The following is a 25,466-nucleotide window of genomic DNA, read 5'->3' as shown; positions in this document are numbered from 1 at the left end:
ATCTACACAAGGGGATAATATTGTTTTCGTAAGATTAGGGGGGTCATTTAGTTTTTGTGGCAATATGGTTTGACATTTTTATCAGTGAGATTATTGGAGCAAATAATGTTTAATTAAGGGGGACAATTTTTTACGACTAACTTAAAACTAGGCATAACTAGAGGGCATGATTGAATTTTGTAAAGATTCGTAATTATAGTTATTTTTGTGGGTACTAGAGTTGGGCAATTTCAACGAGATTATATAATATAATAGTTAAAACTAGCAGAGACAAGAAGAGCTAAATGCTTCGTGATGATATTGGGGGGGGGGGGGGGGGGTAGGGGTGTTACTTCTGGGTATAAGAGTCAGGGGAGGGGGGGTAGACAAAGATGGCAGGGAGAGAAAATTATTTCAGTTTCAGGCATCGTGAGATCAACGGATGGATTACAAACTCGAGTGGCCTTCATCAGGGGAATCATGTACTGGGACGCCGGGTGGTCCTCCTCAAGATGGCAGGGGTTTTTCCAGACGATTTCGTAGTACGGCTCAGATGTGGATCGGCTACATTTCGAGTTAAGCGTGTTATGTTCGTGCCGTAGGTCCCGTGTTTGTTGGCTCATTCGATACAGATGGTTTGATACAGGTGGAAGAGCGTTCTGAGAATGATAAGGAGATAACAAGGGGCAGTTAGACTTGTATATTGATGGTTTTCACAAAGGTGTATATAAGGGACATATAGAGAACATCGCGGCTTGCCAGCACATCTCGAACCGGGACGTTGGTTGGTCTTCCTCGGGCCCGCAGGGTATCCATTAGCCGAGACCTAGCGGAACTGTACTCGGTGCACGCCCAGACAATGTGCTCGATGTCGTGATAGCCGTCGCCACAAGCGCAGATACCACTATCCACGAGTCCAATACGCCGGAGATGTGCATCCAGCGTGTAATGGTTTGCCATGAGTCGGGACATCACACGAATGAAGTCACGACCCACATCCATCCCCTTGAACCAAGGTTTCGTCGATACCTTAGGGATTATCGAATGTAGCCACCTTCCCAGCTCTCCACTGCTCCACGAAGCTTGCCAACTTTCGAGGGTTCTCTGATGAGTAATACTGAAAAATTCGCTGAAGCAAATTGGTCTTTCGTAAACGTCTCCTTCTAAGGCACCCACCTTAGCTAAGGAGTCTGCCTTCTCATTGCCCGGAATGGAGCAATGAGAAGGGACCCATACCAAGGTAATCTGGAAAGAGTTGTCAGATAAAGCACTCAGTAGCTCCCGTATTTTCCCCAAAAAATACGAGGAGTGCTTGCCTTGTTTCATCGAGCGAATAGCGTCAATGGAACTGAGGCTATCCGAAACGATTAAGTAATGGTCTGCGGGTAATGTTTCAATGACTCCAAGGCTATACTGAATGGCAGCTAGTTCTGCGGCGTAAACTGAAGCAGGGTCACTGAGTTTGTAGGAGGCGGTGAACTTTTGATTGAAAATACCGAAGCCAGTGGATCCTTCGAGGTTTGATCCGTCAGTATAAAACATCTTAGAACAGTCGACTTCTCGGAATTTATTATAAAAAATGTTTGGAACCACTTGTGGGCGTATGTGGTCCGGAATTCCACTAATCTCGTCTTTCATGGATGTGTCGAAGAAAACAGTAGATTCAGAAGTATTTATGAAATGCACACGGTTGGGATTGTAAGAAGAAGGGTTAATATTCTGCGCCATGTAGTCAAAGTACAGGGACATGAAACGGGTCTGAGAATTGAGCTCAACAAGCCTTTCGAAATTTTCAATCACGACCGGGTTCAAGACATCGCATCGAATGAGCAATCGATATGAGAGTTCCCAAAATCGATTTTTCAACGGGAGAACGCCCGACAGGACTTCGAGACTCATCGTATGGGTCGACTGCATGCACCCTAAGGCGATACGCAAACAACGATACTGAATTCTTTCGAGTTTGATGAAATGTATGTTCGCGGCGGAGCGAAAGCAGAAGCATCCGTATTCCATTACCGACAGTATCGTTGTTTGATACAACCTAATTAGGTCTCCTGGGTGGGCACCCCACCATGTTCCGGTTATTGTACGAAGAAAGTTGATCCTTTGTTGGCATTTCTGTTTCAGATACCGAATATGGCATCCCCAATTACCTTTCGAGTCGAACCAGACCCCTAGATATTTTACTGTGAAGACCTGAGCGATAGTTTGACCCATTAATAGAAGCTGTAGTTGTGCTGGTTCACGCTTCCTTGAAAATACAACTAGCTCAGTTTTCTCCGTGGAGAATTCGATACCCAGCTTAATAGCCCAAGCAGACAAATTGTCCAGGGTATTCTGTAATGGTCCTTGTAGATCGACAGCTTTGGGTCCCGTAACAGACACCACGCCATCGTCTGCAAGTTGCCTTAACGTGCAGGAATTGTCAAGACATTCATCAATGTCGTTGACATAGAAATTGTATAAAAGGGGGCTTAGACATGAGCCCTGGGGAAGGCCCATGTAGCTAAATCGTGATGTCGATAAGTCACCATGCGAAAAATGCATGTGCTTTTCCGACAACAAGTTTAGTAAAAAGTTGTTTAAAGTCGCTGAAAGACCATGCTGGTGCAGCTTCTCTGAGAGAATGTTGATCGAAACTGAATCAAAAGCCCCCTTAATATCTAGGAACACTGATGCCATCTGCTCTTTGCTAGCATAGGCCATTTGAATTTCAGTTGAGAGCAACGCAAGACAATCGTTCGTCCCTTTGCCTTTGCGAAAGCCAAATTGTGTATCTGACAGTAAGCCTTTTGCTTCGACCCAATTGTCGAGGCGGGATAGGATCATTTTCTCGAACAACTTCCGGATACAGGATAGCATTGCGATCGGACGGTACGAATTGTGGTCGGAGGCTGGTTTTCCTGGTTTTTGGATGGCGATGACCTTCACTTGTCTCCAATCGAGTGGGACAATGTTAGCCTCGAGAAACTTATTAAATAAGTTCAACAAGCGTCTCTTGGCAGAGTCAGGCAGATTCTTCAACAAGTTGAATTTGATTCTGTCTGGCCCCGGAGCTTTATTGTTACACGACAAGAGAGCAAGTGAGAACTCCACCATCGAAAAAGGTGTTTCGTTCGCGCTATCGTGAGGAGACGCGGCGCGGTAAATCTTCTGTGCCGGGGCGGAATCCGGACAAACCTTCTTGGCGAAATCGAATATCCAACGGTTTGAATATTCCACGCTCTCATTAGTACTGTTTCGATTTCGCATACGTCGGGCTGTTCCCCAAAGAGTGCTCATCGATGTTTCTCTCGTTAATCCGTCGACGAACCGGCGCCAATAATCGCGTTTTTTGGCTTTCATCAAACTCTTCATTCGCTTGTCTAACGTCGCGTACTGTCGAAAACTGGCGGGTAACCCGTCGTTCCGGAAGGTCTTAAACGCGGCGGCCTTCTCTGCGTACACGTCTGAGCACTCTTTATCCCACCAGGGATTGGGAGAACGTTTTTGTATGTTCGCGCCGGGTACTGGCCTAGTCTGAGCTTGATTCGCGCTGTCGAGAATCAAGCCAGCCAAAAAGCTGTACTCTTCCTCCGGAGGAAGTTCTTGGGTAGATTCGATGTTGTCGGATATCGCGGCAGCATAGCTCTTCCAATCGATATTTCGTGTGAGGTCATACGAAATATTGATTGATTTCAATGGCCTTGAACCGTTATTGATTGAGACTACAATCGGCAGATGGTCGCTGCCGTGGGGATCAGGAATTACCTTCCACGTGCAATTTAACCGCAGCGATGTTGAGCAAAGGGACAAGTCTAAGGCGCTCGGGCGCGCTGAAGGAGCAGGAATCCGTGTCATTTCACCCGTGTTTAAAATTGTCAAATTGAAGTTATCGCAAAGATCCTGAATTAAGGAAGACCGGTTATCATCATAGAGGCAACCCCATGCTGTACCGTGAGAGTTAAAGTCTCCTAAAACTAGTCGCGGTGCTGGCAGGGATTCTAAGATGTCTTGTAGCCGTCGGTGCCCAACCGCGGTGTTGGGGGGAATATATATGGAAGCTATGCAATGCAAAGGCTTTTGCCTTTGGTTGTTACTTGACAAGCGACAACTTCAATACCTGTTATCGAGGGAAGGTTAATTCTGTAGAAGGAATAGCACTTTTTGATCCCCAAAAGCACTCCTCCATAGGGGGTGTCTCGATCCAGGCGAATAATATTAAAGTCGTGGAAGTTGAGTTCTATGTCGGAAGTTAACCAAGTTTCACATAATGCAAATGCATCGCAACTCAAATTATTTATTAAAATTTTGAAGGAATCGATTTTCGGGATGATACTTCTGCAATTCCACTGTAGAACAGTGATCAAATCCGTGACCTCGTTCGATGAGTTAGCCATCGAAGGATACAATCGCTGAGAGGAGGGGCCATTTAGCAGTCAACTGCTTCAAAAATGTTCTCACTGTAGGGAGAAAAGCTAACATAAGACTTTTAATAGGATCAGTAATATTGAAAGTTTTTATTATCCAGTCCACTATGTCCGAGAGTTTTATAATTCCAGTGCTGTGATTACTCTCGAACTGAAACAAAGGAACACTTGGGATTTTTGATGTTCCTGGAAGTGCTGGGAACTCCTTCTCTGAGCTTAATCCTCCGAGACCAGGAGCTAATTGCTTCGGTTTGATTGCAACACTTCCAATAGATGTGACTTTCGGAGCCCCCTCAAGGGACACCTTCTGGCCTTTACAAGGAACTTTACGAGAGGAAGTGTTCCTCCTCTTCCTATAAATTCTAGGCACCCTAGTAGATGTTCCCTCTTGTGGGTTACCAGCCTCGCCCTCGTCAGGAGGCAAGTGAGTATAGATGTTTGCTGAGGATGGTGGCGTAGCATTCTTTAACATTTCTGCGAAAGAATGTTTGGATCGTCCCGCAAGGGAACGTTTCAGTTTATCCCCGCGTAGTTTGTACGCGGGACATGCCGAGATATCATGCAGACTCTCCGCACAGTAAGGACACTTTTCGGCTTGCCTACTGCACGAATCATCTAGATGATTCTCCCCGCATTTTCCACAGCGGGCCTTGTTGCTACAATGGGTGGCTGTGTGACCCAGTTGTTTACACTTTGTGCAATTCATGACCCGCGGCACAAACAGACGCACAGGCAGACGAACCTTGTGCAAGAGGACGAAATTTGGCAAAGCGGTACCAGCGAAGGTCACCCGATAAGAGTTTGATTGGGGGTACGTTTTTGAACCATCCCCCGCAACTACTACTGAGTGCAAACGTTTGCACTCAAGTATTTTAACTGGCTGAAGTAAGCGGTCTCTGAATCGGCCAACCCCGTACTTCAGCAGATCCTCGCACGTCAAACTCTCATCGGTTACGACGCCTTCGGATTGTACTCTTACAGCCGGAATATACACGTTATAATCCCGCGTAAAGTGCTCACAGCAAGCAATATCGTTTGCCTGCTTTGAGTTGGCTAGCAACACCCTTATCTTGTCCGAGCGGACCTTTGAAATTTCGGTCACAGCCGAGAACCGTTCCGTCAGGTCTCTAGAAATCTGAAGAAGATTCAGTGATTTAGTCTTGGGCCGAAAGAAGACCACAAATGGACCAGTTGAGAGTTCTGGATAGCATTTGGGCCGGGGGGGAGCCTTAGAAGTTGAACCCGATTCAACTTCCATTTGACCATCCGGAGAGGGAACCATAGAAAACGTCAACGCACGGGGTCAGCGCCCGCGCAGACGGAAGAAAGCAATAAATGTGTTACAAAAGACAAAAACCACTTAGCTTTAAACTGGTGTCCAACGACGAACCGATCCAGCTTATATAGCTGGCTATTGTTTAATCCTCACACGCGAACAAAAGACTGAGGACCGAACCGAACTGGCAAAATAACCTTGAATGCGGATTAAAACTATTCTTTATCGCCTCACACAGCACTACGGACTAGAAAAAAGATGGGTGGGTAATGTCAGAGACATAACCGGAGTGAAGTAGAATACACTTTAGACCGGTAAATTCTGCTCTGGAATAAGCAATTTCTATGCGATTTTGTCGACTTTAGCACATTCATAGTTTATTTGGAGTATTTTTGGAATTATCAAGTTGACAATTTGCAACATTCTTTGAAAATATTGTTGAACTTTTATGAATGAAGGCACGCAAACGAGCGTTTGACCGTCGTCCTACTACCAGCATCAGAGAAGTAGCAGATCAGCATTTTTCGCTACATGGCCTGTACCAAACAAACCGCTCGTAAGTCCACCGGAGGAAAGGCTCCCCGCAAGCAGTTGGCAACAACCCCCTGGCAACCCTATACCATCATATGGAGTTTGACAGCGACCGACATATATGGGGCGTTATAGCTATAAAGCCCCAAACAAAGAATTATGTTCGGCACTATGCTCGATATTCAAGCATTCCACACGACGTTTTGCATCTTGTGGGATGATTTAATAATTTAATTTAATCGACATTTTGTAACTAAATACAGCTTCTAATCATTCGGTTCAAAATCAATGTTTTGCCTTTCATGGCAGTGATGCTGGCTGTACAGAGACGTCGTCCTTGACAGGGGGCTGGTTGGCAACGAAGGTCGTGTAAAAGTGCCCCAGTCACGGTTGGCGTTAAGAGCCTCATCGCTACCGAACAGAAACAGTCGCCCTGCGAAAAATTCACAGCTATCAGAAATCGAGCGGGCCTAAATTGTGACCCAAAATAAACCACAAACCAACAAGTTGTTTTCAGAACCAGCCAATTATAAAGTATTATTATTATAAATGAAATTTTCCATTGCCTTACAACCTCCCTCTCCCTTTCCTCCCGGCTTGAATAACTATCAATCTTGATGATGCTGTGCGGCGGGGGCACTAGTTTTTATTATGGTGGAAAATTTAGGTTTGCGCGTTTTTCCCAAAAGTTTTTAGCTGTGTTGTTTTCAAAGAAGTTGTAGTTGAATTCAAAATAAAATAGTTTATTTTTATTGTCAGAGATGCACCTTCCAACTAAAACTAGTCTGGCTCGCTTGGAATCGAATTGTATGGACCAACCACTGCTTTCACAAAAACTGTTATTTTCAGTAATTGAACATTCTACATTTTTGCCTTTCTCAATAGAAAGGTATTGCAATTGCTCTGAAAACCGACTTTTTAACGGAGGCCCGGAGGGCCGAGTGACATATACCATTCGATTCAGTTCGTCGAGTTCGGCAAATGTCTGTGTGTGTGTGTATGTATGTGTGTGTGTATGTATGTGTGTGTGTATGTGCGTCTGTGTGTGTGTACGCGAACACAATCTCACTCACTTTTCTCAGAGATGGATGAACCGATTTTTACAAACTTAGTCCCAAATGAAAGGTGCAACGTTCCCATAGGCTGCTATTGAATTTCTAATGGATCCGACTTCCGGTTCCGGAATTACAGGGTAATGAATACGATCACGCAGAAAACGTCGATTTTAAGAAATTCTGCAATGAATGTATAATGGTGAAATTTTTTCCAAAATGTGACCACAACTGCTTCGATTTGTAGTACTAGGTCATTAACAGCCATTCAAAGTCTCTTTGGTCACATTGGCCACCATCATCGGTTCCGGAAGCCCCGGCGGAAGTATCCAAATTCAGAGTAACAGTCACATCGGTTTCTCGGAGATGGCTAGACCGATTCGACTAAACTTGACCTCAAATGAAAGGTATTGCGTCCCCGTAAATGGCTATTAAATTTTATCCCCAACCGACTTCCGGTTCCGGAGTTACGGGTTGTGGCGTGCGATCACATAGCAAATTGTGATTCAAACCGATACCCCGATGGAAGCAAAAAAGGTAAAAAATTCGCTAAAATGTCTCTCAAATAACTTAACTTTGCAGTTCTAGGTCACCGACGGCCAAACAAACTTTCGTTGACTACATTGACCACCATAGACGGTTCCAGAAGTGCCCGGGAAAAGCGGCCATCTTTCATAACTAGCAAACTCATATCAGTTTCTCGGAAATGGTTGGGCCGATTTTCACAAACTTAGTCCCAAATGATAGCTATATTATCCCCACAGATGTCTGTAAAATTTCGCACGGACCGCTTGTATGGTTCCGGAAATATAGACTGAACGGTCCGGTCACACATGAAATTCCCATATAAGCCGGAACTCAAAATTTTTTTCAAAGGGGGGACCCCATGAAATTTCAGAAATCGAATTCGTATTTTTGATGCCAAACATCTTTAAAATGCATGAAACGTCGAGATTTTATGTTATCACGAAATTTTTTGCCTTTCTCAATAGAAAGGTATTGAAATTGCTCTGAAAACCGAGTTTTTAACGGAGGCCCGGAGGGCCGAGTGACATATACCATTCGATTCAGTTCGTCGAGTTCGGCAAATGTCTGTGTGTGTGTATGTATGTGTGTGTGTATGTATGTGTGTGTGTATGTGCGTCTGTGTGTGTGTACGCGAACACAATCTCACTCACTTTTCTCAGAGATGGATGAACCGATTTTTACAAACTTAATCCCAAATGAAAGGTGCAACGTTCCCATAGGCTGCTATTGAATTTCTAATGGATCCGACTTCCGGTTCCGGAATTACAGGGTGATGAGTACGAACACGCAGAAAATGTCGATTTTAATAAATTCTGCAATGAATGTATAAAGGTGAAATTTTTTCCAAAATATGACCACAACTGCTTCGATTTGTAGTATTAGGTCACTAACATCCATTCAAAGTCTATTTGGCCACATTGGCCACCATCATCGGTTCCGGAAGCCCCGGCGGAAATATCTAAATTCAGAATAACAGTCACATCGGTTTCTCGGAGATGGCTAGACCGATTCGACTAAACTTGGCCTCAAATGAAAGGTATTGCGTCCCCGTAAATGGCTATTTAATTTCATCCCGATCCGACTTCCGGTTCCGGAGTTACAGGTTGTGGCGTGCGATCACATAGCAAATTGTGATTCAAACCGATACTCCGATGAAAGCAAAAAAGGTAAAAATTTCGCTAAAATGTCTCTCAAACAACTTAAATTTGCTGTTCTAGGTCACCGACGGCCAACCAAACTTTCGTTGACTACATTGACCACCATAGACGGTTCCGGAAGTGCCCGGGAAAAGCGGCCATCTTTCAAAATTTACGAACTCACATCAGTTTCCCTGAAATGGTTGGGCCGATTTTCACAAACTTAGTCCCAAATGATAGCTATAATATCCCCATAGATGTCTATAAAATTTCATACGGATCGCTTATATGGTTCCGGACATATAGACTAAACCGTCCGGTCACATATGAAATTCCCATATAAGCCGGAACTCAAATTTTTTTTCAAAGGTGGGACCTCATGAAATTTCAGAAATCGAATTCGTATTTTTGATGCCAAACATCTGTAAAATGCATGAAACGTCGAGATTTTATGTTATCTCGAAAATTTTTTTTTGTAAAAATCGACTTTTTGGGACTGACGATTTCGCACCTTTTTGCCTTTCTCAATAGAAAGGTATTTCAGTTCAATATTACCGTGGCTGTTTTTTCTTTTTCAAAATTTTAGAACTCGAATAATGATTTATTTTCCTGTATATAGTTGTCATGTGATGTATAATAATAAAATGTAATATATGCATTTAAAAGCTTTTAATGAATATAAACAACGCACACATTCTCGTGATCCATGATTGAGAAAGGCACAATTGCACCGCTAGGTGGATTAAAATAGGTTTTGTAAATTGAATCATTACACTAACCTGTCTACAAATCACACAAATAACTTTTTTATTTTGTGCCATTCGACTTGAAAGCGACGATATTGTTCACAAGTGGCTCACTTACCATCCAACGCTCTTGGCAAGCCACTTTCTGATGCTTGTAATAAAATTTCAATTCGATTCTTTGTCGATAAATTGATGGCCCTGAAAAGGGCCTTTTCTTTGGGCAGTGTTCGAAATTTACTTGGTGCCATCGAAGACGGCGTGCTTGGCCAACTCTTCTGACAGCAGCAAACGGACTGCGGTTTGAATTTTGCGGGAGATGCTGCAAACAAACTGCTGCATGCTGATGCTGCAAACGAACTGATCGTGAACAGCAGCATGCTGAGTTTTTATACCTGACTACAGCACAATGTAAGCTCGTCCTTTTTTGTGTTGTCCTCAATATGTGTTCTTCGTAGCTCCACCCCTTTGTTGGTCGACCACATATTTTTGATAAAGAACAAAATTGAAATTGTGTTTCCAATACGGAGGTTATCGAACACTTAGGGTAAAAAGAGTAATGTAATACGGCACTTTGGTAAAATGTTTGAGAATTGAAACCGTTTTTGAATGCGCCTAGTAAACACGAAACTGTAAACAAACACACAAATGATAACTTTTTATTTTGTGTCATTCTACGTGAAATCTACTATATTGTTCACAAGTAGCTCACTTGCCATCGAACGCTCTTGGCAAGCTACTTTCGGATGCTTGTAATAACAAAATGTCAATTCGATTCTTTGTTGATAAATGGCCCGTACCAAACATACCGCTCGTAAGTCCACCGGAGGAAAGCCTCCCCGCAAGCAGTAAGCAACGAAGGCCGTGAAAAAGTGCCCCAGTCACGGTTGGCGTTAGGAAGCCTCATCACTACTGAACAGAAACTGTCGCCCTGCGAGAAATTCACAGCTATCAGCAATCGAGTAGGCCTAAATTGTGACCCAATATAAACCACAAACCAACAAGTTCTTTTCAGGACCAGCCAATTATATTCCAGTAAGATATAAATGAAATTTTCGTTTTCCATTGCCTTACAACCTCTTTCCTCCCGGCTTGAATTACTATCAATCTTGATGATGCAGTGCGGCTGGGCACAGGCAATTTCCATTATAGTGGAAAATTTAGGTTTGCGCGTTTTTCCCAAAAGTTTTTTAGCTGTGCTGTTTTCAAGGAAGTTGTAGTTGAATTCAAAATAAAATAGTTTACTTCTATTGTCAGAGGTGGACCTTCCAACGAAAACTAGTCTGGCTCGCTTGGAATCGAATTGTACGGACCAACCACTGCTTTCACAAAATCCGTTATTTCAGTAATTGTACATTCTACAGAATTAGTCACAACTATTTCCAATCAGCGCAAAAATCGAAGGTTTTCATTCAATACAACAGCAGATTTTCACGTTTGAAAAAACAGGCAGCATTCTGGCCGAAAATTTTGAAACGGAGCACCTATATCGAAACGTTAGAAAACGTTCGATTTTTGTAAATTGAATCATTACACTAAAATGTCTATAAATCACAAATAACTTTTGATTTTGTGCCATTCTCGTGAAAGCGACGGTATTGTTCACAAGTGGCTCACTTACCATCCAACGCTCTTGACAAGCTGATGCTTGTAATAACAAAACTTCAATTTCATTCTTTGTCGATAAATTGATGGCCCTGAAAAGGGCCTTTTCTTTGGGCAGTGTTCGAAATTTACTTGGTGCTGGTGTATATGGTAACAGTTTTGGTGCCATCGAAGACGGCGTGCTTGGCCAACTCTTCTGACAGCAGCAAACGGACGGCGGTTTGAATTTTGCGGGAGATGCTGCAAACGAACTGCTGCATGCTGATGCTGGAAACGAACTGAGCGTGAGCAACAGCATGCTGAGTTTTTATACTTGACTACAGCACAATGTAAGCTCGTCCTTTTTTGTGTTGTCCTCAATATGTGTTCTTCGAAGCTCCACCCCTTCGTTGGTCGACCACATATTTTTGATAAAGAACAAAATTGAAATTGTGTGTCCACTACGGAGATTATCGAACACTCAGGGTAAAGAGAGTAATGTAATACGGCACCTTGGTAAAATGTTTGAGAATTGAAACCTTTTTTGAATGCGCCTAGTAAAAATGTTTTCCACTTCACTCCAGTTTGTTTCTGACCATATTTGCAATTTACGTACTGAAATAAATCATAATTTAGGGTTTAACCCAAATTGCTCTCCAGGGAGAAACAGTCCATGAAACAGAAAATGCAAACTTATTCTTTGAAATGGTTTTGGTGGCCCTGAAAAGGGCCTTTTTTATAATGATACAAGTGAGTTCTACCTTTTCAACTTCCAAATCCATACAAAGTGCGTCCCTGCCGCTTCAGAGTATAGACGACATTCATTGCGGTTTTGCGCTTGGCGTGTTCAGTGTAGGTCACGGCATCTCGGATGACATTTTTCTGCACACCATCAGCATTCGTAGATTAAATTGGAGATGCATTTTACACCACCACGACGAGCCAGACGCCGAATTTGGTGATTCCCTGGATTTTATCACGAAGAACCTTGCGATGACGCTTGGTACGGGAACGCAAACATGATACCGCTCATTGTACCGTCCGGACGAGCATGTTGCTCGTGTGGTAAGCGAGCACCCACTGATACAAAACAAGCTCGTGTGACCTGTATATATAACATTCCCGTATGTAATGAAACGCTTACATGCTCCTTTTTGACGGCTCTGCGTGGGATATGCTGGCAAATTGCGCATTTTCCTCGCTGTTTCCGAAGGATTTTCTGAAAATCCTTGTTTTGGTTTATTTACAGTAGTCGCAGTAATTCCGAAATTTAATACGAAATACGTGCACAAATTTCCGATCAGATAGTGCAAAAATATTGCGATTTCGTCCAGTAGAACGGAAGATACTCGTATTTCAAACCTGGGAAAATTTCTCAACTGAAATTTTTGAAACGGGACCCCATATTGAAACGTTAGAAGTATTCTACTTCAAAAAACAACCTCTGTCTCGATGGAGAGCTCGAAAACGAATGATGTTGTGATTTTAAAGATTAATTTCCCTCAAAGTAAGTTACATTTACCAACTTTCTTGAACGGGTACGTATTAGACCGGCAAACCATTTTGACTTTTTTTTTCGAAACACTGTTTAATCAAACGGTAATTGGCTTCACGTACCATTTGTCAAATATGAGCTTTTTCTGAAAACTCTAGTTCACTCATTAGAGTTTTCAAGTTTGTATGTGAAAATATATGAAAAATAGTCAAAAGTAACAATAAATTCAGTAAAAAATGCCATTATCATCTTGTGCATCCCGTAATCTGCAGATTTATCGCTTAAGGTGTAAGGATCAACATTGCCGAAGACTGCAAATTGGCCCAATTTTGCAATGAAAAGTGTTGCCACTCTTTCTCACACATGCTTAGAATAGGAAATTTTAAAAACATCGGTTAGTCTTCAAAATTAAATAACTCTCTCGGAGAACCTCCAATCAATATGCAACCTCCAACAAAGCTGTTCGTTATAAAATATGCTATGTGATTATAAGTTTTGAGGTATGCAGAGTTACTGTGGAATTTTTTATTTGATTTTAAGTTTTTATTTTCGAGTTTCCATATATATATATATATATATATATATATATATATATATATATATATATATATATATATATATATATATATATATATATATATATATATATATATATATATATATATATATATATATATATATATATATATATATATATATATATATATATATATATATATATATATATATATATATATATATATATATATATATATATATATATATATATATATATATATATATATATATATATGACTATAAAAACTTTAAACCTTTTGTAGGTGAACTAGAGCGATCGGGAACACCTCATATTTGTGTACATCCAATTACCATTTGAGTTACCCCAGTGTTCCGAAAAAAAGTCAAAATTGTTACCGGTCTAGTACATATATCAGATTATGTCTTCGGCAAACTTGTAGTACATACCTTTGGCAATACAAAGTCTTCATCCTTAATACCTTAAACATTATTGCTTGTTGTTCGTGGATGACCCCTTGAAAGCCAATTCTTAATTTAACTTTCTATATGGCCTGTGAGAAGTCAAAAGTGACTAAGTGCCATTTTGAAATGGCTACGAAAACATCAATTTATTTTTGAGAACTCAGATAGTAATCGAAAGCAAATTAGTGTCCCTATAACCGACCCCTTTCTATGTTGATGGTAACTTATAAAAAAAAAGAATTTTGGTATGAAAAAAAACAGAAAGAATTTCTAACGCTCAGTTCGGTTTGGCTTAGCGCAGGTTATATATCGATTTTTGTGAAAAATATTGTGTTTCAAATAGTGATCGGTTGTTTACGTTGAGACGACTGAGCTTACGTCAATTTTTTACTATTTATTTTTTAATTATGTTGGATTTTGGTGTTTCGATTTCATCTCGTCAGTATCTAGCACCAACTTGGGGTCAAAAGAGACGATATATCTATATCAGTAGCCAAATTAGCACTATTTAGACACTATATCCTAACAGGGACACGACATATATGACGCATAAAGCAACTGGCAAGTCTCGAGCGATGTCCCAGAAAGCAAAGCCAGCAGCCAGCCGACTAGAAAACTAAAACGAACGATTGTTTTGCTAAGGAATCAAACGCTTGGTCCTATACAATATTTATTCCCAAAGGGGTAAAATTAGATTGAGTCAATTGGTGAACGAAGGGAGGATAATTATATAAACGATCAAAATCATACTGAATCTTTGCGCACGGTTCAAATAAAAAGATTCCATGTTAGAGGCTTAAACGTTATATTGTAGACTTTATTATAAATATGCAAAAAAATTTCGGTAAAATATATTCGTTAATTTTGGGAGAGTTCGCGTCCATGTTTTGGCTCCGCGTCCCCCTGACAGCGTAATTAAAAGTAATTTGCAAAAAATACACACGATACATGGAGGAACTTTTTCTCGGGCATTCCTAACGGTGTTCGTGTGGTGAGAATGCGTGTGACCAAACCAATTCCCTTATACATAGCCGTGACAGTATTATCAAACGAAGATGTTCCCATTCATCAGACAACACTAGTCACGCACCCAGGACAAATTCCTTCGTGCCAGTTCTGTACAAAGACGCTACACCACGGAAAACCCTGCGCAGAAACTGTTAAGAAAAATTCAACCAATCTAACTAAAATTAGCACACAACCATAAGATGGTAAACCACAAACAGCTGTAAAATCATCATTAAAGTGGAAAAAGGCTACAAAAACGACCTCAAAGTTTAGGATCGCACCATTACGTCAAAGTTTTATATACGTTCTTGGGGCATTCCTCCAATAAATTTAGTTTACCTTCGAGCCTTATTATTGTTTCAGACCGATCCTGGCAGCAGGTTGTACGCAGTTTTGTAACTCCACGAGCACGTAACCTTAAATAGAACGTCACCACGGACACCATGTTGTTTTTTTCGTCCGAAAAAATATAAGCTTTTTAAATCCTAAAACCGTTACCTTCTATCTTTTTTTCATTGGCCCACGAAAAAATCCAAATTTTGCTTTTTTAGTAATTTAAATGAGATTCCCCCTTAAGGGCACAAGATACTTAGGTTAAGTTGGATTTTTATGTTTTTTTGTTGTTGAAGAAATCAGCTGAAGATTTCGACAAACTTGCTATCGCGAATATCTTTGCTAAATGCACTGTCTCTTTTTAAACACTTTAGAGTTATATTTGAATAACCCCAAGATGTTGGACATTTCTTGAAAAACAATAACTGTTTCAGATTGTCCATAACTTTACTGCAGACAACGAGAGACAAATGAAATTCATTCGCTGGCTGCATTTTTTCCCGTTCAAAAATTATTGCTATTGAAACTTTCGCTAATTTTATCAAAGGTACCCAATAGCTTCTAAGCCCCATGAGATATACCAATGATTTCTTCTGGAAGAATATGCATTTTGACCAGACGAACAAGCTGAAGCTTTATCTAAAATATTTCAGAAGGCAAGCTAAAAAATTAAAGAGTTATCAAAAAACAACAGACTATAAATTCGAGTGTACTATGAAGCGTTTTAGTCTTAAGTAAACATGTTCTATAGAAAAACTAAGCAATCATTCTGAAAATCGACTTTTTAACCGAGGTGCGGAGGGTTAAGTCTTTTATACCATTCGACTCAGTTCGTCGAGTGTCTTTATGTGCGTATGTGTGTATATTTGTATGTGACCAACTATTGCACATCGGTCACTCGGAGATGGTCGAACCGATTTTATCAAACCTAATCTCAAATGAAAGGTACAACATCCGATTGGCGCGGTTTCGGGAATAGGGGTTGGAGAGTGCGGTCGCGCATGAAATTACCATATAAATCGGAATTAGCGTGTTATCGAAATTATGCTAAACTTCATAAAATGTGTTCTAAATTATTTGGATTTTGAGGCCCAAACCCACATCGACCGCTTCGAACACCTTCGATGGAACCAGATGTTCGCGATAGCGACTAAGTCCTGAATTGAATGCACATCAACTTCTCAAAATTGTCTCGATTTTCTCAAATTTAGGCTGAAATAAAGGCTACAGAATCCCATTTGACTGCTATTAAATTCCATTGAAATCGAAGTTCTGGTGTTACGGGTTGACGTTAGAGATGGGTAATTCAATTTGGAGAGTGAATCGTGTCCGATTCACTCACTTGTGTAAGGCTTTCAGCGTGAAAAAAAGCATTTTTTTCGTTATTTTTTATGAAATTTGGGTGAAGCGAATTGATCACTGCTGTACATAATAATGTATCATTTCAAACTGCTGTACATAATAATGTATCATTTCAATAATATAATGTAATTTTTATATGCAAAAAATATCAACAAGCGACTCGGTGACGAAGCATTTTGTAGGATGCCTCTGGAAAAACGCTATTTGCGGTGTTAACTGGCATTAAAAAACTACTTAACCGATTTATTTCAAACTTTGCATACACGTTCTATGTATAAGATACCTAAACCCTATGTTGAATTTTCGAGACAATTATCTTAATTATACTCATTTGAAATAAAAATTGCAATTTTACACGAAAAATTCCGCCATTTTCAAGATTGGTTTCTTCCTCAAAATTAGAACTATTTTTAAATTAAAATTATTTGAGTTGATATTTTATTCCGTGTAGACAAACAGAGTTGTTCATCATATTTGTTTATTTTAGAGTGATTCATAATCATGACAAACTCATTCGGTTCTTTTTGGTTCTCCTTGAGTTTATAATGAATTGTCATTCCTTCAGTGAAACGCAGCTCCTTAAAAAAATTGCGATTCATTCGCTCTTTTTGAAGAGTCGATTATTTTGATCGATTCGCGATTCATTTGCACATCTCTTGTTGAGGTATGCGGTCACACGCGAAATTTCCATATTAACTGCGTTATTCATTATATCTAAATAATGCAAAACTAATTGAAATGAGTACTAAATTGCTTGAAATTGTTGGTATTGATCACTAAAAGCAAATCGCTTTGACCACATTGAGAACCGTTGAGGATTCCGGAAGATCCGAGGAAATGGCCAAGTCCCGAAATTAGATCCTCACCTGTTTCTCATATGTATATTGCTGACTCGATTATCACAATCATAGTCATAAATGAAGGGTATAGTAGTCCTAGTCCTTTTTCATTTTTATTTTATTTTAAATGTTTTACCTTATTGTCCTTCGCCTCTATTCGAATTAAAAAAATCATTTTAGAAAAATTTCTAACTCTCTGTGGCGGGTTGGGAATCGAACCCAGGTGAGCTGCGTACAAGGCAATCGGTTTACCAAGTACGCTATGCCCGCGCCTGTCTTAGTCTTAAATGAAAGGTATAGTATTTTTCATCCTCCTTATACAGCCACCTCCGCAAGCCTAAATAAGTTATCAAGAAGACAACATTGAACTAATGCTAATTAAGATAATTAATTACGATATTTTTGTTTCGAGTGTTTGAGCGTCGACACGTAGCTTATTAAGTTCGCGGCTGGTAAGCCATTGTAAATAAGTGCAAGGTATACTAAGAATGTAATTGACATTTTCACAATTATATTGAACATAACCAGCCACGAATTATAGTTTGGAGAAATGAGAAAGGCAAAATTGCACCACTAGGTGGATTGGACTAGGTTTTTCATACTTATATCAAATGTCTCGCTTCAGGGAGGATTAATCATTGCAGCCTTATTAACAAAACGAAGATCTTGGATCATCATAAAACATCTCAGAACACATCATAGCATTGTACACTTCACCGTTTTCTCGTGAATAATTTATCGCAAGTTTTTGGCGAAAAAAAAAACCACTGGGCGGTGGCTAGAATCATTCCGAATACTTGTGGCCCGGGAAGCGCTAAGAGGCCTCTTCTGGCTGGTGTACCGTGTTCGATACTATACGGAACGGTGTTCCAGCCCGGGGGTTGCGCTGAAGCCCATGCAAAATTGAGATAAGCTGAGCAGTTGCAGTGCGCTCCCGCTCAATGTCGTGCGAGTCGCCAGTGCGCACAGAACCATATCGCAGGAGGCAGTTTGCGTCAACGCCGAGAACACGATCGGTATTACTCTAGCCAAAGATATCGAGTGTCATCAAAGGAGGAGTACAAGAGGAGTGAGGAGGTTGGCAAAAGCTGACTCGATGGTCCAGTGGCAACAGAATTGAGATAACACAGAGAACGGAAGATGGGCCCACCGGCTAATCTCGAATTGGTCTTGGTGGGCGAAAACGCAGTTCCTATCCGGCCACGGATGCTTCAGGAAGAATCTTCATCGTGTTCGAGGAAATGCGAAGCGACTAGTCGGCTCTAAGAGCAGAGATTGTCGTGTAAGAGATGCGTAAATAAGAAACTAGTAGAGTAGTTGCACCGATACTAGTGGAGCTGAAGAAGAAATTGAGAAGAGATCAATGGACTGACCAGCGCTGACAGGTCGAATAAGTTCACCCTGCCGGTTGCTATGGAGTAGCCTAGATCCACTGCCACGGATTAGCTCGAGTAGTTCGCGTCGATGCTACGGTTGAGGATCGTCGAAGCACCGAACGCCATGCTCCACCTGGGATCACCGGATCGACCTTATACTCCGTTAGTAGACTTGGTCCACCGCCGAGACTAAACCGAGTAGTTCCCTGCGAAGCGTGGAATAAGTGACTTACGAAATCGCCGAGGACTTTCCGAGTATAAAGGCTAAAGCTTGGAGCTAAATGAAGCAAAGACTTAAGCATCGGTATCAGAAGAAATTTCGCCACCGGAGAACTTTCAGTCGAAGTGGAGTAGATTCACCGACGGAGACTATCGCGATGAAGCTGAGTGCCAAATGGCACACAGAAACGGAATCTAAATGGCTTGCGCAAAATTTACCGCCGTGGAATATGCAAGTAGAGTTCGGACCTAAATGACTCAAGTACACAGTCGGTAGCTAAATGGCTCAAAGGTCGAGCCATTTCATAGATCAAGCGAGACCTTAAGTTAAGGCGTTCTTCTCATCAGTGGCTCAGAGAAAACGTGTTTTAAGGTTTTTTGAATGTAAAAACAACATAAGGAGCAACATCAGGAACCATGCGAATTATGCGTATTTTTTAATATATAGGGGAACCCGGAGCTATTCAGACCTACTTAAGAAAATAGCCCCTTTAGGTGGATAGATGTGAAAAAAGTTACCGGTCAAAAGTCCTAATTGTTAGTTTGAAACCTCAGCTACATTTTGGTGCCATGAAAAGTTCATTTGCACCACTGAATGGCAGCGCTAGGCGACGATTTGCAAACCTCTACGTTTTTCCATCCTTTTACAATGTAGGGGTAATTCGGACCTCCCTACGGGGAAATTTAAACCGTCTTTTTACTTTCATTTGTTTACAATGGAATTATGTTTATCTATGAATTAGTTACAAGAGACACTCCTTAAGAAGTAAAAAAAAAATAAATTGCTTTACAAAAACTTAATCTGGTATGTCACAGCTGTCGATTGGCGGCCCATGTATTTTCTTTGCTGTGGCGTATGCAATGGTGTGCGCAGCCGCAAGCCGCTGAACGGTGGTTGACGGAATAGGGGGTCCAAATAGCCCCGTACGCTATTGCACAAAAGTGGTGAGCGTCTCGAAAATATCTCTGTTTTCACTCAAACAAAAATCATTCCATAAAATAAGAGCCTCAAGCTTTCCAAAACACTTACCTTTAATTTTTTCACTTTTATTTGTTGCTTTAATCACGATTTTCCATTAAAATTTTTGTTTTGAGAATGGCAAACAAGAAATCGAGGGGGTTCGAATTACCCCCACTGTCATAATAGCCCCGAGTTCCCCTATATTAATCTATTTTTTTTAATTTTCGGGGTTTCTGAACGATAAATTAATTTCCAGTATGAACGTGCAGCACTTCACCACAGTTCAGTTGTGCAAATAGACAATAAATACATCTGTTCTAGCAATTTACTATAATTTATGTTGTTTCACGGAATCGTACGCTTTGTTGGAATACACATATAGATCATTAGTCCCACAACCCACATCCTCAAGATTATTTGCCCTCTGGTTATCTGCAACGTGTAGTTCTTCGTTTGATGATCTCTTATACATGCTTCAATTACCTGTGTAGGACGCTAGGATCCGATAACACTGCATAATCTTGCGTTAATTTTACCATCACAATTCGGTCCTTCGAAAGTCATTTTTGAGATTGTACGAGAACGTGAATATCCAACTTTCTCTAAGTGTTCTTTAGAATATTTCTTCGTGTAAAATATCATACCCCATTCCTCAATTTGAATGAAATCCTAAGATTCGAACTTCATCTTCGTCGTACAGATACGGTCACTAATCGACCGCGACCATCACCAACTTTATACAACTTACGACAAATTGGAACACAGTAACTGTTCGCTTCGGGCGGTGGTCAACTTTTTTTCGTACGCGTCCCTTATCACCTACTATGTTTGTTAGGTGATTTGACAACAGTGCAGTGAGTCACTATGGTTATGCACCTATTTTTTCCGTTCTTATTTTGTTGCAAAAAATGTTCGTCGATTTGATGGCATTGTAAGGAAGGACGCAGGACTTAGCAGACTAATTTCTATATTAAACTATGATTGAACTTATCCACGGGGTATTGGGTGTGCGAGGGGAGAACGCATGGTTTTGTTGGAGTGGTATGATGGCTTCAGTCATGTCGACACAGATTTTTCATGAGGGCCTAAGTCGCAATGTACTCAAATGGAGAAAAATCAGTTTCAATATTCGGCGATGCTTTTCTAAATGTAGTTTTTATTGTAGGTATAAATTACTTTATGATCATGTTTTCCCTGAAGCATCTTTGGTTAAACCTTATGACAATATAACAAAGAATTTAATTCCTATGTGCTTTTAATTGGTAGAAACTAAAAAAATGCTTACGCCCAATTTGCATTTCAGTCGTGATTTCGCCCTTCAGCAACCACCATTTGCGAAAGGGCTAAACCGTGAACACAATTTTCAGAAGGGCGCGGTAAATGGGCTAAACTGACTTTGTCTTGCTGGGTAGGGCTGGGTAAATGGGCGAACTTGACAGTATACTTTTTAATAGGGCTCAGCAAATGGGCGCATATAAACCCAATGCAAATGAAAGGGCGCCTGCATCTTTTCTCCGAATTTCATGAAAATATCGAAATATTTGAACGTTTATGTACAATAACTATAGAGTAGACATGATCATAGTATATATTGCTTATCATTTATATAATAGAACTGCCGTTTAAAGAATAATTTTGTGAATAATAACCATACGCCCCGGTTCTGTCTAAAAATGTAAGTTTAGCCTTTATATTCCATATGAGAAGAAGGGCCTAAGTCGAAATCTCGTAGGAAATGCATGTTTCCCCGTTTTGTTTTCTTTAATTATGAATCGAATTAAAAACCATTTTACCTAATTTTCACCTCAATCATGTAGTATTTTTGTCGCATAATGTCATAATAGCGAAAACGCTGTTTGTTTACATTTGCGATTTAAGCCCTAATGAAAGATCTATGTCGATGTATGAAGATTGAGAATTGACCATTCGTGAGAGGTATCGAAAGTCAGTTACTAATTTCCCTCAATCATATCAGAAAATTTTTCATATCCTTGTCACGAAAACGGCCGATATTGTTTAGCAATTCGTTTCTATTCTATTTTTTTTTATTCGAGATTTTCTTGTTGCTTTTGCCATTTTGCCTTCCGTAAGAAATTGTTGAAATAACAGCATTCTATATCTTCAATCAGAACTGTATTATTGCCAACTATTTCATGTTTTTTAATTTTTCTTTAGAACTTACTTGGAATAACCAGTAGTTACCATAAAAATAAATAAATCGCTCGCAAAAATGATTGCTTAGAATCAGCATTCCATTATTTGTTTAGAAATGGCATACTATAGCCACGGAAATAATCAGTTTTTCCTACTATTTTCACAGTTTAATTTCATGTTACTATGTTTTAATTGTCACATGGTTCTATTTTATCGATTTGGTTGGCTATTTTTGGCAAATTTAAGACTAAGAGGTACAAAAAGCAATGAAATTGAAAGGCGAATAGGTATTCTAAAGCGAATTAGTTATAAATTTAGAACGGAAAACTAGGACTAGGCAGGCTCATATGGGCATGATCGAAGGGAAATGTGAAGAATCCTTTGCCTTCTGCTGATAGGAGTTGGGCTTTCCACCCAAGTCTACCGCATGGTCGTTGATAGAACATAACTCATCATTGTTTTACCGTCGATGCCGCCAACAAATTCTTCATAAATCCGCGCCAAGAACAACTCCATTGAGTCCTGCAAGATTCGATTCTCCGAAAAACGTGTCAATTTAAGTGATAACGTGCAGTTTTGATTCAGATTTTAAAGGTATACGCTGACAGACCTATATCGACTAATGAGTCAGTCAATATATCTTTGTAAACCGTAGTGCTTCCTTGACCTGAGTTAAGGCATATGTCGACAGGTTACCGTAATATTGTTAATAAACAAATACAAATACAAATTGGGAAACGTACATGTTCAATGGGTTTCTTGATCACGTCCCATATTGACCCTGAAAGCATCTGCAGCACACTCAAAATTACTAATAGTTCGTATAACATTCTGTGTAACAGTTCTCAGTCCGTCTCCGTTTGTATACCCCACCTTACAAAAAACGAAACAGAAAAATGCTGACCACAGGTATTTATTTTGTCCCAGTGTGCGAATGATATCATATCCTCCATACCCACACTTCGAAAAGATATCATTTGATTAGCAGTATACATACGTAGGTACCAGACCAACACTCACAAGTCATTCAATAATTTTCTCCAAGGGAAAGTGGTTCCTGCGAGCCGCTAAGTTAGGTCGAGCATATTTATCAATGAATCACTATAAAATAACTCACTATCAATGCACTGCACTAACTAAAAATTACCCTATGTTGGGCACGGTACAGCACAGCCGCAAAAATTGGAGTATTGGAACCGTGAATAACCGTAGGAAATGTGATTCCAAGTTTCCAGGCGTGATTAAATCAAATTGCACACTTTCGCATCCCTCGGCACTCGCACAACGCACACCAAACTTTGGCAGTGACAGATCAACTGCACACCAAGGTATCCAATATCGAAGGTGCGGATTTTTTCGATAAATTTATGGCGAGACGTCTGTGACGTAGGTGTGCTCGAAAAATTACTGAACACGCGACGAATACATACTTAGTTTAAATTACTGGGTACCGCAGTACGTTGGACTTAATTCATTCAGTAAAATAATTTTGTTACTAAACTCTCCGCAATATTTCTTTTTTAATCAAATGTCGAAAAATACTGATCATTCAGCCAAATTCTCAAATCGTTAGCGGTATATTTCAGCTGAGGAATGCTGACTTGTTCAGTAATTTATTAATTGAATTTGACGAATTACCAGGTAAATTAACTTTTTTATCAACTTTTTACCGGTTGTACAGAAAATTAAAAGTCGAAAACAGTGATTTATTTTTTTTTTCAGGGAAACGCATTCTTAGGGAATGTTCAAAGCGTTTTATTTTGTATACACTGAAAAAAATCCAAACGTTAATTCTATTTGCTTCAAACCGCTTAAAATTCATATGAAGAAGAAATGCTATTGTTATCACGCGCACACATACCTTCTATGTGTCAACTGTATAAACTATGTATGCACACACATAAGTTATATGTGCATATTGTTATAGAATGGGTTTTATGTGCCTAATAGTTATGGAATGTGAATGTAAGATTAATATTTCTTGTAAATACACACATTAGGTTTATGTGCCAGCAAATAGTGTCTATATGCCTCCGTTAATTGCAAAAATCTATGTGTAAAATCAATAGGCATAACGTTTACTTTTTTCTGAGTGTAGGAGTTTCAAAGTAGAACTGGAACTGAAACATTCACATCCCCAGCAGAGCGTTTTGTTTTATAATTTCGAACAGTTTTGTTTTAAAATTTAAAACTGTTAAAACGACGCCGTTCTATTTGTTGCTGGTTTTAAAACACGTTTAGAACTGTGTTTTAAATACATTCGAAGATTTCAGCACAGACACTTAGACCCGATAGACTGGGGAAAAATAAATTTGAATTCTGAAGACATGGCGAGACATGAACTTTAAATTGAACAGAACAGTCTCTAAAACTGTTGCTAGGGACAGCAAGTTCTAGTTTTAAAATTTTCAATTTTATATTATAGAACTGTCAAAATTGTGAATCTAGAACTGAAACACTCCTGAATATGCCCTTATATTCTATCCAGCTTTTTACGTGCCATAATGGCGGTCCAAATTGTTCAGTTCGTAATACGTTTGATGGCCCTTTTTTGACAATAATCGTTTACGTCAACCGCCCAGTGAGATTAAGTCATCCTACGCTAGTCCAATGCGTTGGATGTTTATTCAATGAACGCCCGACATCTTCAACTGGACGTTGCTGTCAAGCTAGCGTAAACGATTGTTGTCAATAAAGGGCAATTAAACGTATTAGAACTGAACAAATTAGGCCGCCATTATGGCACGTAAAAAGCTGGATAAATTTCGGCGCAACCGTTAGATTTTTTTTTAAACTCTTAGTATATTATGCCATAAAGTCGTTAAGTTGACTATATTTTACATTATTTTGAACATTTCGAGCTATCCATTTTTTACATGCCCTAATGGCGGTCTAAATTGTTTAGTTCGTAATACGTTTAATTTCCCTTTTTTTGATAATAATCGTTTACGTCATCCGCTCAGTAGGATTACGTCATCCTGCGTTAGTCCAATGCGTTGGATGTTTATTCAGTAAGTGCCCGACTGGGCGTTGGTGTTAAGCTGTTTACATCAGGTTATTGTCAAAAAAGGGTAATTAAACGTATTACAAACTAAGCAATTTCGACCGCTATTATGAAATGTAAAAAGCTGGATATGAACCGCAGTTGTGCAATAGATTTTGTGCCGTTTGGAATTCAAGTAACGACGCTTTCACAGTTGTGAAAAAAGACAAAGGAATCGACATCCACCACCACAATTATGATTGCATAATAATTTATAATTTTTATAACGCCCTCGGCTGTATCCCTGCCGTAACATTAGTTTCTTATCTTCTATGGTGCAAGTTGTCAAAATCAACCAATCAGTAGCTGGTACATTCTGACGTTAAAAAACAGTCTAGAACAATGCACCATAGAGTTCTATGCAAATCATTTCACACACACGTAAAACTGTCAACCAAATTAAACGTTTGAAAAAGCTCGTCTAAACTATTCATAGTGGTGTTGAAATGCTCTA

General features: G+C 39.9%; 1 protein-coding gene across 2 annotated transcripts in view; it reads right to left on the bottom strand.

Moving 5' to 3' along the window:
• The window catches only part of LOC131693247 (elongation of very long chain fatty acids protein 6), a 150,687-nt gene extending 127,442 nt beyond the window's left edge, over positions 1 to 23,245 (bottom strand). The window contains exon 1 of one of the 2 annotated variants that reach the window (XM_058980919.1): positions 23,117 to 23,245. The gene's annotated coding sequence lies outside the window, so the exon portion shown is untranslated. Of the gene's footprint in view, positions 1 to 23,086 lie in introns of both variants that reach the window. The other variant, XM_058980920.1, reaches the window with a different exon arrangement.
• Positions 23,246 to 25,466: the final 2,221 nt, after the last annotated feature.

Source organism: Topomyia yanbarensis, chromosome 3 (assembly GCF_030247195.1).
Source record: "Topomyia yanbarensis strain Yona2022 chromosome 3, ASM3024719v1, whole genome shotgun sequence".
Lineage (NCBI taxonomy): Eukaryota > Metazoa > Arthropoda > Insecta > Diptera > Culicidae > Topomyia > Topomyia yanbarensis.
The sequence above is the reverse complement of the archived record's forward strand: the minus strand, read 5'-3'. Positions and strand labels throughout refer to the sequence as shown.